The 17,967-nt window shown below is 43.2% G+C and overlaps 1 protein-coding gene across 1 annotated transcript in view; it reads right to left on the bottom strand.

Moving 5' to 3' along the window:
• The window catches only part of KIAA1109 (KIAA1109 ortholog), a 192,660-nt gene extending 175,074 nt beyond the window's left edge, over nt 1–17,586 (bottom strand). The window contains exon 1 of the mRNA XM_029076442.1: nt 17,568–17,586. The gene's annotated coding sequence lies outside the window, so the exon portion shown is untranslated. The remainder of the gene's footprint in view (nt 1–17,567) is intronic.
• Nucleotides 17,587–17,967: the final 381 nt, after the last annotated feature.

The following is a 17,967-nucleotide window of genomic DNA, read 5'->3' as shown; positions in this document are numbered from 1 at the left end:
ATGTAAATCTAATTTTAATGCAGCATTTATTGTCCTTGGCATATTTTGTTTATAACCTACATTTTGAAGCGTACATTTAAGAAACTAGGCAACTACAAAGCCATGTCATCCCTGCCTATTATGACACCAGTGAGTTCCCAGTTCATCTTTTAAACCTATCCAGAGAAATATACAAATATGTGGAAATCTTCCTACCAGTGGCCCTCCCACGCACCTCCTGGAAATAATCATACACTTAGTTTGTATGCCATATTTCTTCCAAAGAGCTCAAAGGGACAGCACATCTTGATCTCCCTTATCTTGGCCAGGGAGGAAAGGGCAAGCAATATTACCCCTCTTTCACTGATGGAGAAACCGAAACCCAAACCGACTTCAGCGTCTTCTCCTTCCAGTCTATACAGAACACTGCTACACGGATCATCCCCTTGAAATGACTGCAACCTCCTTGTGGAAAGGGATCAAGACTACCAATTCTATTCCACTGTACTCTCCTAAGTGCTTAATACAGTACTCCACCCCCCTAAGCACTCAATAAATACCACCAATGGCTTCCCAAGTCCCTCCATATCCAACCAAAAATTCCTCATACAGCTTCATTGGGCTCTCAACCCTATCACCCTATCTTCCATATATGTTCTCTTCACCGGCTATTCATTCATTCAACTGTATTTATTGAGCACTTACTATGTGCAAAGTTCTGCTAAGCACTTGGGAGAGTACAATATTCCCCAGCTCACTCTCTATGCTCTTCTCCAGTTAACTTAGCTGAACCGTGTCTCCCCCACCTTCATCCACTCACAAACCTTGTTCCCTTGGCATGGAAATCCCTCCTTCCAATACACGGCATGAGAAGCAGCATGGCATAGTGAGAAGCAGTATGGCATAGTAGATAGAGTACGGGTCTGGGCGTCAGAAGAACAAGAGTTCTAATCCTGACTCCACCACTTGTCTGCTGTGTGACCTTGGGCAAGTCACTTCATTTTTCTGGGCCTCAGTTACCTCATCTGTAAAAGGGGGAGTGAGACTGTGAGCCCCACAGGGGATAGGGACCGCTTCCAACCCGATTAGCTTGTATCCACCTCAGCGCTTAGTACGGTGCCCACCACATAGTAAGTGCTTAGCAAATACCATTATTATTAATATTTTATTATTATTGTTATTACATCCCACCTTTTGAATGCCTTCCCCAATGATTTCCCCAGCACCCTAAGCCATGTAAACCTACCAGGCAACTTTAGCCTTTATGAACTTATTTGTACCTATTCAAATATATGTTTATTCGATTATTCATTTTGACCCTTCAAATTCTAAGTACTTTTATGTTTGTCTCTTCTCTTCCAGTGTAAGCTGTTTAGCTCCTGTGGGTAGGGAATGCTTTATCCTGAACTTTGCAAGTGACTAGTAGGCAGTGCACTAAATGGGTACTCAATAATATTACAGCTGTTATCCCTGACCTCCTCCTCTCCTCTCTCCAAATTTACTGCATTCCCCTCCCAGGACCCTTTGAACACAGACACTGCTTCTGAGCCACGAAGCTTGGCAGCAGGAGCCAAAGCAGAGAAAACCTGGGGGCTTTAAAAAAAAATAGCAAAGACGTTCAGTGCCATATCAGTACAGGACATGGGACAGATCAGTCAAAAACAAGACCGTTTGGTGTGAAACCAGACAATGGCCACCCTAATTAGATTGGTTGTCCAGGAAGGCAACCGCCACACAATTTCCCCCAAGAATTAATCACATTGCCACCGTCAGGATACCGAACTGGATAATAATGTCTTGTTTTTGTAGAACACTTTTATTTGTAACTCGTTTTATCCTTACAACACTCCCAGAGACAGGGAGAAGCCAGGTATTATTACCAGATACATTTTATAGGTGAGGGAACTGCAGCTTAAAAGGGCTAGGTGACTTGCCCAAGGTCAACGGCAGCCTGAGAAAGAACCAGAATGGAAACCCAGGTCTCCTGACTTCCAGCCCCATGCTTTTTCCACTAGACTATACTGCCTGATGGAATGGAATTTCTCCTGTTATTATCAGAACACACTTTAGGGTTCTTTCTTTAGGTCTCTTTTTTACACACCCCAATTAGACCAAAAGTTTGGCCACTGTTCCCATCAGCTTTGGAAACTATCACCACTGAGTCCTTTCAAAGTGACAAATGGACCTGTTTTGTTTTGTTGTCTGTCTCCCCCTTTTAGACTGTGAGCCCGCTGATGAGCAGGGATTGTCTCTGTTGCTGAATTGTACACTTCAAGCACTTAGTACAGTGCTCTGCACACAGTGAGCCCTCAATTAATATGACTGAATGAATGAAAATGGATGCAATATTGGAAACGTTAACACCAAGCTGTGTGATTAGAGAATCATAACACAAGGGGCTAACAGGCAGTGCCCATTTTATAAAGTTGGGCTCCATTTTGTTCATTTTGTAATCAAGTTTTGTCTTCCCTAAACTCACAATCCCACAGCAGGTAATTGAATTAGAACACATCATTTCTGTCCCAGCTAAGCAGCTTACTGCCACATTTTACTCAGCTGTGAAGATGATTCTCTTCTGACAAAGTTCACACCCAAACCAAAAGGAACAACACAAAAAAACCATTAAGTCAGATTCACCCCCAGAATACAGACAGTAACTGCCTTATTAATGACTGATCCAAATGGTAGTGATTTACTGCGAGAGGACTGGCAATTCACAGGCTCTGAAAAACCTCTGAATCCTTGTTATTTTTAGCCAAAAAAAAATGGGATCTGCTTTGGGGAGCACCTAGTGTGGCCGAAGAAAAAATTTACATTGGTCTAGAAGTATGGAAAATGCATAAAAATCTAGTATGTAACTGAACCCTGAGGATTTAAAGGATATTTTGCCAATGCCACACTGGGGAAAAAATAGGATCAGGTGGTCTGGGCAGGGTAAGATTGAGGAAATCAAGCTGAGCCAGATTCTCTACTGGATAATTATGACAGGACCAGTTTAAGAAAATTCTCTTATGTAACACTCATGTCATAAGCGTGAAACTTCAGGTATTAGTGTTCTCTCAAAGACAGGAACATTGTTTTATTTTATTGCACAAGTACAAGTACAGTGCTCCGCACATAGTAAGTGCTCAATAAATACTACTGAATGAATGAATTCCCAAATCGGAATTGGAAAAGTATGCATTAGTACCCCACATATTTAAAGAAAGTATCTATCAATCAATCAATGGAATTTACTGAGCGCTTACTGTGTGCAGAGCACTGTACTAAGCGCTTAGCAGAATACAATATAACACACTTTGTAGAAATGTTTCCTGCCCGCAGTGAGCTTACACTCTAGAGGGAGAGAAGAATGACTGCAGACAGGCTTAAAGGGAGGAAGTCCTCATTAAAAAGACACCAACCATGTAAGTGACAAAAATACTTCAACCTCTTCTCGTAAAAAGTTGAGACTTGTAAAAAGGAACTAAAATTATCAGTTTAATTAACCTCTGTTTTCTGCAAAGTAGCACAAGCATATTTCAGACCAGTTAAATATAATAGCAGGTGCTCATTCTCAGGATCTTGAAGAAAGAGAGCTTCTGTACTCCCTTTGCAAACAAATGTTTTCAAACAGTATAAGTCAGGAGGCCAAGCGGCCAAGGAAAGAAGATGGATTCCTCAGCTGCATCCTACTCTTCCAGCTTCCTTGCTGGGGCCAGTATTCCCAGAGGGCCAAATGCAGCCCACATGGTCTGTGATTTTGACGTGGCTGATATAAAGAGAGGCTCTCCATTCCATTAAAGAAACTTTTCCCCTATTAAAATTGTATCTCCTTCAGGCGGCCTTCCCTGACTAGCCCTCACTTCCCCTATTTGCCCTCCTTTCTGTGTTGTCTAAATACTTGGATCTTTCATATTAATGTTGGTATTTGTTAAGCGCTTACTATGTGCTGAGCACTGTTCTAAGTGCTGGGGTAGACACAGGGGAATCAGGATGTCCCACATGGGGCTCACAGTCTTAATCCCCATTTTACAGATGAGGTAACTGAGGCACAGAGAAGTTAAGTGACTTGCCCACGGTCACACAGCTGACAAGTGGCAGAGCTGGGATTCAAACTCATGACCTCTGACTCCAAAACCCGTGCTCTTTCCACTGAGCCACGCTGATTCACCCCCATCCCCATCCCCATCCCCAAAGCACTCAATCAATCAATCACTCTACTAAACACTTGGGAGAGTGCAACACAACAATATAACAGACACATTCCCTGCCCACAAAGATCTTACAGTCTAAAGGGGGAGAGAGCATCTATGTCCATATCTAACTGCAATTTATTTTAGTCTCTTTCCCCAAACTAGTCTGTAAACTCCTTGTGGGCAGGGGTAATACCTCCCTAGTCTATTTTCTAGTAGTCTCCCAAGTGCTTAGTACAGTGCTCTGGACACAGAAAGTGTTCAATAGATACTATTGATCAATAGGTCAATAAGAAATGAGTCAGGGCGATCCCCTGATGAGCAAATCCACCTGCAGAGTCCTTCTTGGCCCCATGCTGGCCTCCTCATAGAAAACCTGCTCATCAATTCCACACTAAAAGGCATCTCCTTTTAGTCAAGAGCATGGCATGGGTGGACCAGAAAACCACATCCATGGAAATGTAACCCTAACAATTATAATAATAATTATGATACTTGTGAAGCTCTTACTTTCATTCATTCATTTAATAGTATTTATTGAACACTTACTGTGTGCAGGGCACTGTACTGAGTGCTAGGGAGCGTACAATTTTGCAGATGAGGTAACTGAGGCACAGAGAAGTTAAGTGATTTGCCCAAAGTCACACAGCTGCCAAGTGGCGGAGCCAGGACCCATGATCTCTGACTCTCAAACCATGCTCTTTCCACTAAGCCATGCTGCTTCTTAGTTAGTGCTGCAAGTTAGTCCCTGTCCCACAAGGGGCTCAAACTTATCCCCATTTTGCAGATGTGGTAATTGATGCCCAGAGCAGTTAAGTAAATTGCCCAAGGTCACACAGCAGACATGTGGCAGACCGGGGATTAGAACTTGGATCCTTCTGACTACCAGGCCGGAGCTCTATCCACCAAGCCATGCTGCCTTCCTAGTGCTGCCTATCCTTCTGCTGAGAGATGAGGAGCAGAGCAGTAGGGGTGGGGGTGTAGACGGATTAGGTTCCATGGCCAGTACAGTGCAGCCTTCCAATAGGGCTGCTCTCGCAGCGTTGGGATAACAGGGAAAAATGGTGAGGAGGGCTTTCCATGTGTGTTGAAATGCTCTGCCACACACTTGGCTGCCAACCAGGGTTCTATGGCTTGTAAGAAGAGTACGGAACTGGGAGTCAGAGGACCTGGATTCTAATTCCAACTCCACTACTTGCCTTCCGTGTAACCTTGGGTAAGTCATTTAACTTATCCGTGCTTCAGCTTCCTCAACTCTAAAATGAGGATTGAATACCTGTCCTTCCTCCTACTGAGACTGGAGCCTCCGTTGTGACAGATCCTGTGTCCGACTTGATTATCTTCTATCTACCCCCACACTTGCTTGACGCACAGTAAAGACTTAAGAAATACCCCAATTATATCATTATCATTATTATTATCATCATCGTTACTATTATTGAGAACTAAGAGTCTATCACAAGATGAAGGCAGGCCAACGAAGGTAAAGAATTATCTTCAACTAACAACCCAAAAGTCTTGGTAGCTGCATCTGTTTTTATTTGTTGATTTTTTTCTTTTGTTTGTTTTTTGTTGTTTGTTCACCCGCTGGAGGGCAAGTGAGAGCAGGACGGAAAGGGAAAAAAAGAGAGGGAAGAAATATGTGGTCTAGGGGAGAAATAAGAATGGGTAACAGGAAGTGGAATACCGTTGGGTGGGGCAAGGTTTCACAGTAGACGCATTAAAGGTTTAGGGCTTGTCGGTTCACTTCATTTGGACAGGCGGAAGCCGAGTGAAACCTGTGGTCAGAGTCCTTATGTTTTTAAAAACGAATGACTCACAGGCCTTAACATGCTTATTGGAGGCTTCTATTGTCAACGTATACGTCGGAAGGCAAACACGTTTTCAACAGCTGATTCCAGGGAGAATGTGAGGGGAAAATATTGTCCTGGGTCCAGGAAAATAAAGACTCTGACTGCCAAATAGACTAAAATGGTGGGACTTGTCAGTAACTTGCATTGTTCTGGGTGGAAAATCTGTTTGCATAACTTATAAAGGAAGTGCAGCGGATTGAGAGGAGATGATTCAAACAGCATTTGGAGAACAAGCGTGAAAGCCAGTGAAAAAAATATTCCCAGAAGAGAAAGCACGGAAAGGCTCTAATAAAAGACTAAAACATTTTCACACGGGAGGCAGTGTTTTCATACTGAGTAGTGAGAGTGAGTAAAATAATTGAACAGAAGTTCACCAAACCTAGCAATCATTTTGAAATTGAGTTTTCATGACTGGGTGATGCACTCCAGCTAAATTTTTATGCTAAGCATGAAGAAATGGTTAATTAAAAATTATAGTCCTGGTGGCTCCAACACCTGAATGGCAGGCAACGTGGTCAAGTGGAACAAGCATGGCTTCAGCAGTCAAGAGATGTGGATTCTAGTCCCAGCTCTGACACTGGCTTGCTGAGTGACTTGGCCAAGTTACTCAACCTCTCCATGTCTCTATTTCCTTATCTGTAGACAAGGAGTGTAAGCTCCTGTGGCAGGGGACATGACCTAGGGTTTTTTTTATGGTATTTGTTAAGTACTTACTATGTGCAAGGCACTGTACTAAGCGCTGGGTTGAATACAAGGAAATTGCATTGGGCACAGTCCCCATCCCACATGGGGCTCACAGTCTTAATCCCCATTTTACAGATGAGGTAACTGAGGCACCGAGAAGTGAAGTGACTTGCTCAAGATCACAGCGCAGACAAGTGGTAGAGCAGGAATTAGAATCCAGGACCTTCTGACTCCCAGGCCCATGCTCTATCCACTAGGCCACACTGCTTTATTACCTTTACTCCAGAGGGATGCTGTGAGCATAATAAAATGAGATAATTGAAATGAAAGTGCTTTGGAACACTAAAACACTATTCATTTCAGGGGGTTGATACCTGCTTTCAGAAAGTTGTCTGTTCAACCAATGAATCGATCAATAGTATTTATTGAACACTTACTATGTGTAGAGCACCATATTAAGTACTTGGGAGACCACAATACAGCAGAATTAGCAGACACGTTCCCATTCCCTGCCTATAACGAGTTTACAGTCTTGAGGGGGAGACAGATATTTATATAAATGAATAAGATATTTCTAATATATAATTTTAAAGTATGTACATTAATGCTGTGGGATGGGGTGAATATCAAATAACCAAATAACAATAGCAATATCAAATAACCAAAGGCCACAGATCCCAAGTGCCTAGATGACTCAGAAAGGAGAGGGAGCCGGGGAAAAGAGGGCTTAATCTAGGAAGGCCTCTTGGAGGAGATGTGACCTTAATAAGGCTTTGAAGGTGGGGATAGGGGTGGACTAGCATATATGGAGAGGGAGGGAGTTCCAGGTTTGGGGAAGGATGTGGGAAAGGGGTAGGCAGTGAGATAGATGTGATGGGGCACGGTGAGTAAACTGGAGCTATAGCAGCAGAGTGTGAAGGCTGGGCTGTCAAAAGATCAGTGAGGTGAGGTAGGAGGAGGCAAGCTGACTGAGTGCTTTAAAGCCAACAGTAAGGAGTTTCTGTTTGATGTGAAGGTGGGGGGAGCAGCCACTAAAAGTTCTTGAGGAGTGGCGAGACACTGAATGAACGTTTTTGTTGAAAAATAATCTGTGCAGCAGAGTGAAGTTATGGACTGCAATGGGGAAAGACAGGAGGCCAGGAGGTCATTATATTTTCTGAAATGCAATTTTTAGGATCCTGTAGAAAACTGTTTTTTCTCCTCCCTTGGGGTTATGATAAATTTTGATGAGGGGTGGGAATTTCTAAGTGGGTGACCGAATTTTCTTAAAATAAATTGTGTTAGGGGACAAGGCTTCCACGGAAGAGAGCAATAAAACTGAAGAAAAACCAGACAGGGATAAAGACTCGGGCAGAAAAAGAGAGAGGCAGGGGCAATACACGGACAGAGACACACATATACATGTTCACACACACTCAGACAATTCAGGCTGATAAACTCAGCCACAGACATACACATACTTTCCTTCAAATGTCAGCTAACACACCCCCATACACGCACACTTATACAGACACCTATATGAGAAGCAGCATGGCTCAGTGGAAAGAGCCCGGGCTTGGGAGTCAGAGGTCATGAGTTCGAATCCCAGATCTGCCACTTGTCAGTTGTGTGACAGTGGGCAAGTCACTTCACTTCTCTGTGCCTGAGTTACTTCATCTGTAAAATGGGGGTTAAGACTGTGAGCCTCACGTGGGACAACCTGATGACCCTGTATCCACCCCAGCACTTAGAACAGTGCTCTGCACATAGTAAGCGCTTAACATATACCAACATTATTATTATTATGCACAGAGACACAGAGAGCACACAGAGGCATCCACCTACCTACTATTACTTAGAAAAATGCTCCCATGCTTGCGCAGCCTCCTCTTGTTGGACCTTAGAGTTTTCAGAAGAAAGACTGGTGGAAACAGTTCCAGAATCCAAGACCCTGCCTGGGCCAGTAACACCATCACTCTCTCGGACAGACCTATATCTACCCAGTCTTATATGAATTACCCTTCCTCTCTGCCACAGATAAGGGGGCTGTGGATAACCTTTACAGTATCCGCTATAGCAACTCCACATTTGTCATATAATCAGTATGTCCCTGCCCAAAGAGAAAGAGAATTAGGGGCCTTATGAAAGTTGACAGGAGGCAGTGTAGCCTAGTGAAAAGAGCACCGGCTTGGGAGTCAGAGGAACTGGGCTCTAATCCCAGCCTGCCCACTTACCTGCTGCATGATTTTTTTACTTCTCTGTGCCTCGATTTTCTCATCTTTAAAATGGGATTTAAATATCTATTCTTCCTGCTTCAAACTATGAGCCTCATGTGGGATCAGAACTATGTCTGCCTCGATAATCTTGTACCTAACCCAGTGCCTAGTACAGTGCTTGACACTTAGTAAGTGTAAATATCACAGTAACAATTAAACACTTGTTCTCCCGCCTCCTTTAAACTGTGAGCCTCATGTGGGACAGGGACTGTTTCCAACCTGATTATCTTGTATCTAATGCAGTGCTTAATACAGCGGTTGACACTTTGTGAGTGCTACACAAATATCACACTTGGAATTAAGCAGCGTGGCGCAGTGGAAAGAGCACGGGCTTTGGAGTCAGGGCTCGTGAGTTCGAATCCCAGCTCTGCCACTTGTCAGCTGTGTGACTGTGGGCAAGTCACTTAACTTCTCTGTGCCTCAGTTCCCTCATCTGTAAAATGGAGATTAAGACTGTGAGCCCCACGTGGGACAACCTGATTCCCCTGTGTCTACCCCAGCGCTTAGAACAGTGCTCTGCACATAGTAAGCGCTTAACAAATACCAACATTATTAATTAAAATAATTTCTCCTTCTGCCTTAGACTATGAGTTCTATGTGGTCCAGGGACTCTGTCCAATATTGTTCAAAGTTTGCCCCAGTATTGGGATATTGTTCTACCCCGGTGCTTAGTACGGTGTTTGGCACACAGTAAGTGCTTAACAACTATGATGATGATGATGATGATGATGATGAAATTCCGGGTGTGATTTCAGAATCTTTGTTCAGTTATGGATTCTGGGAGGAAAAATCTGAAGAGCTCATGAGAAATTTTTACCTGGTCTAGGCAGGTGATTTGAATCTTCCTCCTTACTAGATCAGAGACACGAGACAATAGACATAATGTTTCATTACTTGGGCAACACGTATGCGACTGTAATTATCCCACATGGATATTGCAACACATAATGGTTAGAATAAGCTTGGGATCTTCAGATTAAAAACATGCCAGTATAAGCAGCCAGTATATGAAAGGAACAATTTTGTCTAATCCCTACTTAACTGAATTAATATTTCTAATACTGAAATTTGTCACTGTTGTCGGTGTGGCTCACTCATTCCCTTAGTCTGATTACTGGTGTGTTTTAGCAAGAGCAAGAGCTGATTTTGCCATCGAATGGTGTTTGGCAAAGAAAACTTGAGTTCAGGTCATTGTCATTAAGAAGTATTTCTTGAGTATTTACTGGGCTGTGTGATTGGGGGGTTTTACTGGCCTCTGGCCTCTTAGGATCTTACAATTTAGGTTTGTGATCAAAAAACAAAGTTTGCTTAAAATGAACCTTTTCTGAAAGGCTCAATAAACCTAAGTTATTTCTGCCCGGAATATAGAGAATGAGGCCATTTGGCCTGGATCAGTGGTGAATTTCTAGATCACTGGCAAAAGCCTGCATCTACTCTAGAACATTCCTCATTTATCGAAGAAACAGCCTCTGCGTTCGGAAGTGTAAATTTCCCACTTAAAGTGTAAACGTTTTCAAGTGGGTATTGTAAGGAATTCCTTCAGTTAATTTCAATTCTACTCTCTTGTCTCTAGCTTTTCAATTGGTTTGAAAATATTCTATTTCCTTCAGGCTTCAGACACTTGGACATTTGAAAAATAAAATCATAAATATATAAACATAAATTTATAAATAACTCCTCATCATCACTTAGAAGGGATTAAGCATCCACATGCACATCATGTCAGGCTAGTGGCTAAAAAAACCAATGGTTTAAAAACAAGAATACTCGCCCTAGAATATGAAATAAAGCCACACCACCAACTCTTTCAAAACCATGCCACCCAAATTTTTCATGATTAGATGATATTAAGGGTGACCTGCATTATGTCCAATATGTCTTTTGAGGCTCCTTCAGTACAGAGAGTCATTCCGGGTGGGTTGACTGCTCTGCACCTGTGGTAAGACACAGGATATAATACTGAGTTGATCTTTGCAGACACATTTTTTCCAGTCTTTTTTCCTTCTTCTGTTTTTTAGGGGTGGGTCTGTTCACACAGTGTACGCTATGTATATTACAACAGGAACTACTGCTTCAGTTCCTCACAGCTAGAGACATTTTTCCATGGCGAACTTTCTGCCAAGTTATCCTGCCAATTTTCACGAATGTCCTCTTTCTGTATTTTTATCTGCTATTTGTGCTGTTCAAAGAATGGAGTGTAAAGTATATTTACCCAGAGTTTATCAGCGGGAGGGCAAGGATTTGGCCATGTACACTTCCCCAAGAGAGGTGCTGTGAGTCACTTTATACTGTATCAAACATTCAAAGAATATCCATGTTGAATTCATGGCCTCATTAAACTTCTCCTTACAACACAATAGGATATGCTGTCTTTGATTTCATAAGGCTAAAGCTATTACATAATGCTTTGCATTTCATGGATAATATTCCAGATAATTATGGGTTAACTCTGTGGCAATCAAAAGCGTTTTATAGTATAGCTACGGTGAGTCATTGGTTTATTTAGGTCCACTGAAATGTCTGATTTTTTTTAAATATTCTTGCATTCCCTGACCTACTGAAAACTATAAGATTTTCATAATGTATGCATCTGAGTTTGGATCAAGAATATTTTATATTCCAACCCTATTATAAAGTTAATAACTGAGTTTTTTGCCAAATGACAGAATGAACGAGCTGAAGAAGGAAGTGATTGGTTTCTGTCTACCAGGCTCCCGGGAGGAGAAAGATTGGGAGATCTATTATGTCACCAGAAAACTGACAGATGAAGACTCCGCTTCCTGTAGCTCAGCTCTTTTCAAGTCCTCGCTTGCCCTATGAAACCACACTTCAAAAACTTTCTTTTTCATGCATTCTCTTCCTTCCCCCTTAATTCTCTTCATTTAGCATTCCAGCTAGCCAAAAAAGCTGTAAATTGTCCAACTCGATTTTTTTAATTTCCACTTCCAGTTAACTGGGAAGTTCTCTTTATGAGAATATCAGATAATGAAAATGTCTTCTCTTAAATTTTTAAATGATAGGTGGTGATTTGGCAGGGATGTTCTTCAACTTGAATAGAAACAACATAGTAAAATGTTGTTAGAGGCAGAAAAAGATCCCTATCAAGGGGTACATATTGATGGATGTTGAAATTAAGAGAGAGAGCTAGATATTGGCACAGTTGTTGAAAAATTTATGATTTGGGGAGCTATTTGGACAGGGGAAGGCAATTTGCAAACCAAAATTAATAAAACTCTTGAAATGGCTGTCTAAATAAGAACAAAAGTTTATATATTACCCAAGAATGCTACCCAACAATAAATTATCTTAATTCAAGCAAGAACAAAAACTATTTTCTCCAGTTGCCCCCTTCTGTTTGCCTGTTTCTTGGATGATCTGTACAAAAACATCATCTTCCATCTTTGTGAGATAGATGTGCTTTTTGTACGGATTTTTCCTGTTGAAAGTTCCCTTCTTTCGCTGTGTGAATGGAGCACAGCCACTGTTGGGCAAGACTGAGGCTTTGGGAATCCCACGTCATTACTTCTTCCGGCCAGCCCACCTAGAGACTGACTGACAGGTGGCACTGGGGCTTTTCCAACCCCCTCTCCCTTATCTTCCACTCTGTTTACCTATCCCAAGTCCACCCAAAGCTTCTTGGGGCAGTTTCCAAAGTCCAGGCGAGGTGGAGGTAAGCAGGGAATTACCAGCTGTCTAACTCGACGCAGACCTCTTGCCCACTTCCCACCTCTAGCCTGAGACGCTCTCCCTTTTTATATCTGACAAGTGATCACTCTCCCCACCTTCAAAGCCTTATCAAAGGCATGCCCCTTCCAAGAGACTTTCCCCATCTAAATCCTCATTTCCTCTTATCCCTTGAACCTGTACCCTTTATTCCCTCCTCTCTCAGCCCCACGGCACTTACATCCATATCTGTAATTTATTTATTTGCACTGATGTTTGTCTCCTCTTCTAGGCCATAAGCTTATTATGAGCAGGGAACGTGTCTACCATCTCTGATATACTGTTCTTTTCCAAGGGCTTAGAAAGGTGCTCTGCACACAATAAGCACTCAATAAATGCAATTGATGATTGATTAAATCAGATGCTTTAGGAGGCTCAGGTGGCAGCAATTCCACAGCAAAGAGGTACTTCCCATCCCAGTTCAGACTAACACTTTTGAGTCCAAAGTGCCGAACTGTGACAAAAACTCTCACAACAAATCCTCCTGTCATTTAAGCGGCTAATATGTGAGAGTCGTTAAGATGCATGGACACACCCTGACACTTTTTTCAACCTGCTGTGAAGTTTGACTCATGCAGACAGGGCCTAAAACCGGTCAAAGGCAATGAAATTGTAAAACAAAGAGGCAGGGTAGTGTGTATATAGCATCACTTGGACAAGAAATCCCAGACTGTGAGCGTTTCCTGCTCTCTAACACATTATCTAAATTTTTAGTGAGTTTGTGTGGGAGCAACCAGGACTAGCTCATGGGTGGTGCAGGGCTCAGGACAACTGTTGTTGCAGGCCTTCCCCTCCTCGGGGCATCTTGCCTTAGCAGCGGCTTTCTGCACTGGTCAGAGAGTGGCTGTGCTTGAGCCCTGCCTCCAGGGATGGGAGGCCGTGTCAGGCAGAGGGGAAGTGGGGGAGAGTGGACTCATCAATCAATCAGTCAGTCAATCATATTTATTGAACACTTACTTATGCAGAGTACTATACTAAGCAATTGGAGGGAACGGCCTCCAACACCAATCCTGTTGCTGCAGCTTTCTCTTTCAGAAGCTTCTTCCATTCAGGGGTCTTGGGACCAAGAAGCTGAAGATGACCTTTGGGATGAGTTTAGCAGCGTGACTTAGTGGAAAAACCACAGGCCTGGGATTCAACCCTAATTTTGGCGCTGCCAATTGCTTGTTGTGTGGTCTTAGGCAAGTCACTTAATATCTCTGTGCCTCAGTTTCCTCAACTGTAAATGGGGATTCAATACCTGTTCTCTTGCCTACTTAGACTGTGAGCCCATTTTAGGATGGGCACTGGGTCCGACCTAATTAACTTACACCTACCCCGGTGCTTAAAACCATGTTTGACACATAGTAAGTGTGTAAATAGTAAATACCATGAAAAGAGAAAGCAAAAAAAAAAAAAAGACTGCTGCAACTGAACTGCAGAGAAGCAGTGTTACCTAGCAGACAGAGCACGGGCCTGTGAATCAGAAGAACCTTAATTCTAATCCCAGCTCTGCCACTTGTTTGCTGCGTGACCTTGGGCAAGTCACTTAACTTCTCTGGGCCTCAGTTCCCTCACCTGTAAAATGGGGATTAAGACGGGGAGCTCTATGTGGGACATGAACTGGGTCCAACACGATTAACTTTTTTTTAAAATGGCATTTGTTAAGCGCTTATTATGAGCCAGGCACTGTTTTAAGTGCTCGTATCTTGTATCTGCTCCAGAGCTTAGTAGAGTGTCTGGCACATAGTAAGTATTTAACAAATACCATTGCAAACAAATGAAGGGCTGTATCTCATGTTAAAGACAGACAGTGTCAGGAGCTGATGGTCACTGGTAAATCAGGAACAGATTAGGGCAGGGTAATGGGCCGGGTGGCCGCAGGGCCCTCTGTGGCACATTGCCCTTCCCGGGTGGCTGGCCACTTGGGAGCGCTTCCTATCTCTGTATCCTCCCAGCCAGAGCTTCCCATTCCCCCGCAACTCACCCTTAGAAGAGGAGGATTAGCGTGAAGTCGCTGGGAAAGACTGCATGTTCTCTGAAACCTGAGTTAATGGGCTCTGACTCATATCCCGTCTGTAACCTATTTTAATGTCGGTCTCCCCTCCTAGTCTGTCAGTTCCCTGTTGGCAGGGATCATCTATATCTTCTTTTGAAATGTACTCTCTCAAGTGCTTAGTATAGTGCTCTCTACACAGTGTGTGCTCAATATATACCATTGATTGATTGATTGATCTCCTCCAGGAGGCCTTCCCTGATTAATCACATCTTTCCATCCTACTTCCCCCTCTGACTGCTACTTTAGCACTTCGGCATCACCTAAGCACTTGGGCACTTAGAGTTCCTCCCTTCTCCACCCTCACTGTCTTTAAGTACGTTTTGTTTATGTTTTGTTGCTTCCTTCTACCTGGAATTTATTTTAATGTCTGTCTTCCCTGCTAGATAACGAGCTTCTTGAGGGTAGACATCATGTTTACTTTCTTTACTGTACATGCCCAAGAGGTTAGTACAGTGCTCTGCACAGTTAGTGCTCAGTAAATACTTGAATTTGACCTAATGTCTCACAGGTACAGGGCTGTTTCGCAGCTTCTCCTCCCCTCCTCCATCCCTGAGGAGTATTTGGGAAACAAGGTGGGGGAGTTGGGGGGGGGGGGGTTGGGAACAATTTTCAATTATCCCATTTTCAATTTTAGCAGGTACATTCTGTAGTAGATGCATTTAATTTCCCAAGGTAGGAATGCAGTGACAGCTGGAATGGTGGATTAGTAGACAGGTGACATTTATGTCAACTGCAGAGGAGGCCAACACTCAAATTTTCACCTGATAGCAGCATCTTTTACAGGAGAAACAAAGTGGGGAAAATTGGCAGCCCCAGTGATCCAGAATCAGAGTATCTAAGATGTGCTTATTTTCCTCTGGTCTTGCCTGTCACATAAAGCCAGAAGATATTTGACCAGAAGCCTTTTCTCTGTGAAGAGTAACAAGTTTATTGAGTGCTTATAGGTTACAGAGCACTTGGGAGAGTACAGCATAACAGAGTTGGTAGACATGTTCCCTGTCCGCAACGAGCTGACCTTCTAGTGGGGGATACAGACATTAATATAAATAAATTCTGGATGGGTACACAAGTGCTGTAGGGCTGAGGGAGGGAGGGGTTCAGTGCTGACTCAGAAGGGAATGGTAATAGAGGAAATGAGGGCTTAGTAGGTCAAGGCCTCTTGGAGGAGATGTGCTTTTAATAAGGCTTTGAAGATAGGGAGAGTGATCGTCTGTCGGATATCAAGAGCGATGGCGTTCCATACAACAACTCCTCCTCACTATTGGCTTCAAAGTTCTCCATCACCTTGCCCCTTCTCACCTCACCTCCCTTTTCTCTTTCTACATCCCAGCCCACACACTCCACTCCTCTGATGCTAACCTCCTCACTGTGCTTCGTTCCTGCTGTCCTGCCGTCGACCCCTGGCCCACATCCTACCTCTGGCCTGGAATGCCATCCTACCACAGATCCGCTAATAACTCTTCCCTCCTTCAAAGCCCTACTGAAGACTCACCTCCTCCAAGAAGCCTTCCCAGACTAAGCCCCCTTTTCCTCAGCTCCCCCCCCCCGCGTCCCCTTGACTCTCTCCCTTTGCTCTAGCCCCCTCTCCCTCTCCCTGCCCTATGTATATATGTACCTATAATTCTCTTTATTTATATTGATGTCTGTCTACTTGTTTTGATGTGTATATATCTATAATTCTATTTATATCAATTCCTGTTTACTTGTTTTGATGTCTGTCTCCCCACTTCTAGTCCGTAAACCCGGTGTGACCAGGGATTGTCTCTCTTTATTGCTGAATTGAACTTTCCAAGCACTTAGTACAGTACTCTGCACACAGTAAGTGCTCAATAAATATGATTGAATTAATGAATGAAAGTTCCAGGCCAGAGGCAGGACATGTCAGTGGTGAGATAGATGAGATTGAGGTATAGTGAGTAGGTTGGCATTAGAGGAGCGAAGTGTGCATGCTGGGAGTAGGAAACGGAGGTAAGGCAGGAGTGGGTAAAGCCTTTTGTGAGCAGTTTCTTTTTGAGGGGAAGGTGGATGAGAAGCAGCATGGTTCAATGGATAGAGCACGGGCCTTGGAGTCAGAAGGTCGTGGGTTCTAATCCCAGCTCTGCCACTTGTCTGCTGTGTGACCTTAGGCAAGTCACTTCACTTCTCTGTGCCTCAGTTCCCTCATCTGTAAAATGGGGATGGAGACTGTGAGCCCCATGTGGGACAGGGACTGTGCCCAACCCGATTTGCTTGGATCCACCCCAGTGCTTAATACAGTGCCTGGCACACAGGAAGTGCTTAACAAATACCACAGTTATTATTATTATGGGCAACCATTGGAGGTTCTTAGGGAGTAGGGAAATATGGACTGAATGGTTTTGAAAAAAAATGATCCATGCAGCAGAGTGAAGTATGGACTGGAGTGGGGAGAGACAGGAGGCAGGGATAAATGCTTGGATTAATGTCGTAGTAGTTTGATCGGGAGGAAAGGGTGGATTTTGGAGATGTGAAGGCTAAACCACAGGATTTGGTAACAGAGTGAATATGTGAATTGACTGAGAGAGATGAGTTGAGGATAACACCAAGGTTACATACGGGTTTGTGAGACATGGAGGATGACAGTGTTGCCTACAGCGACGGGAAAATCAAAGATAAATAGAAGTGAAATTACTTTAAATTTGGTGGAAGAAATGTACCACATACATGGAGAATTATTAGTTACATTTTAGTCCACTGTGGAACAGCTGGTCCATTTCTCTTTATAGTCATTTGGATGATCCAAGGAGGATGGTCCCCCCAAAATTCACACCTCACCTTCAAATATTAAAGGCTTTCATTACTGATTAAATTTATATGAACTTTATAGCAAGAGGTCACATACCTTAGTATAGTCCTGCTTTTTTCCAGGGATCAGTTTAGGAAAGATTTGCTTAGGGGAGGGACCTGTCCAAAGTATCTGGAGGTCCACCCTGATGCACTAAACTAGGCACGTCCAAAGGGTAGTGTTCACAACAAACAGATGATCTTCAGAGAGGCAGTGTAGTCTAATGGAAAGATCAGAGGTTTGGGAATCAGTCAACCTGAGTTTTATTCTCATCTCTTTAACTGGCTTGCTCTTTGACCTCAGTGAAGTTCTTGAAATCTCCCTGAATCTTTGTTTTCTCACCTGTAAAACAGGGATAATACCTGCATGTTCCCTGCATCTCACAGAGTTGACATGAGAATAAAATGAGAAAGAGTTTTGGAAAATCTATTTCGGTGCCATATGAATTCCGTGTATT

This window comes from Ornithorhynchus anatinus, chromosome 12 (genome assembly GCF_004115215.2).
Source record: "Ornithorhynchus anatinus isolate Pmale09 chromosome 12, mOrnAna1.pri.v4, whole genome shotgun sequence".
Lineage (NCBI taxonomy): Eukaryota > Metazoa > Chordata > Mammalia > Monotremata > Ornithorhynchidae > Ornithorhynchus > Ornithorhynchus anatinus.
This window is presented reverse-complemented; position numbering and strand designations above follow the sequence as displayed.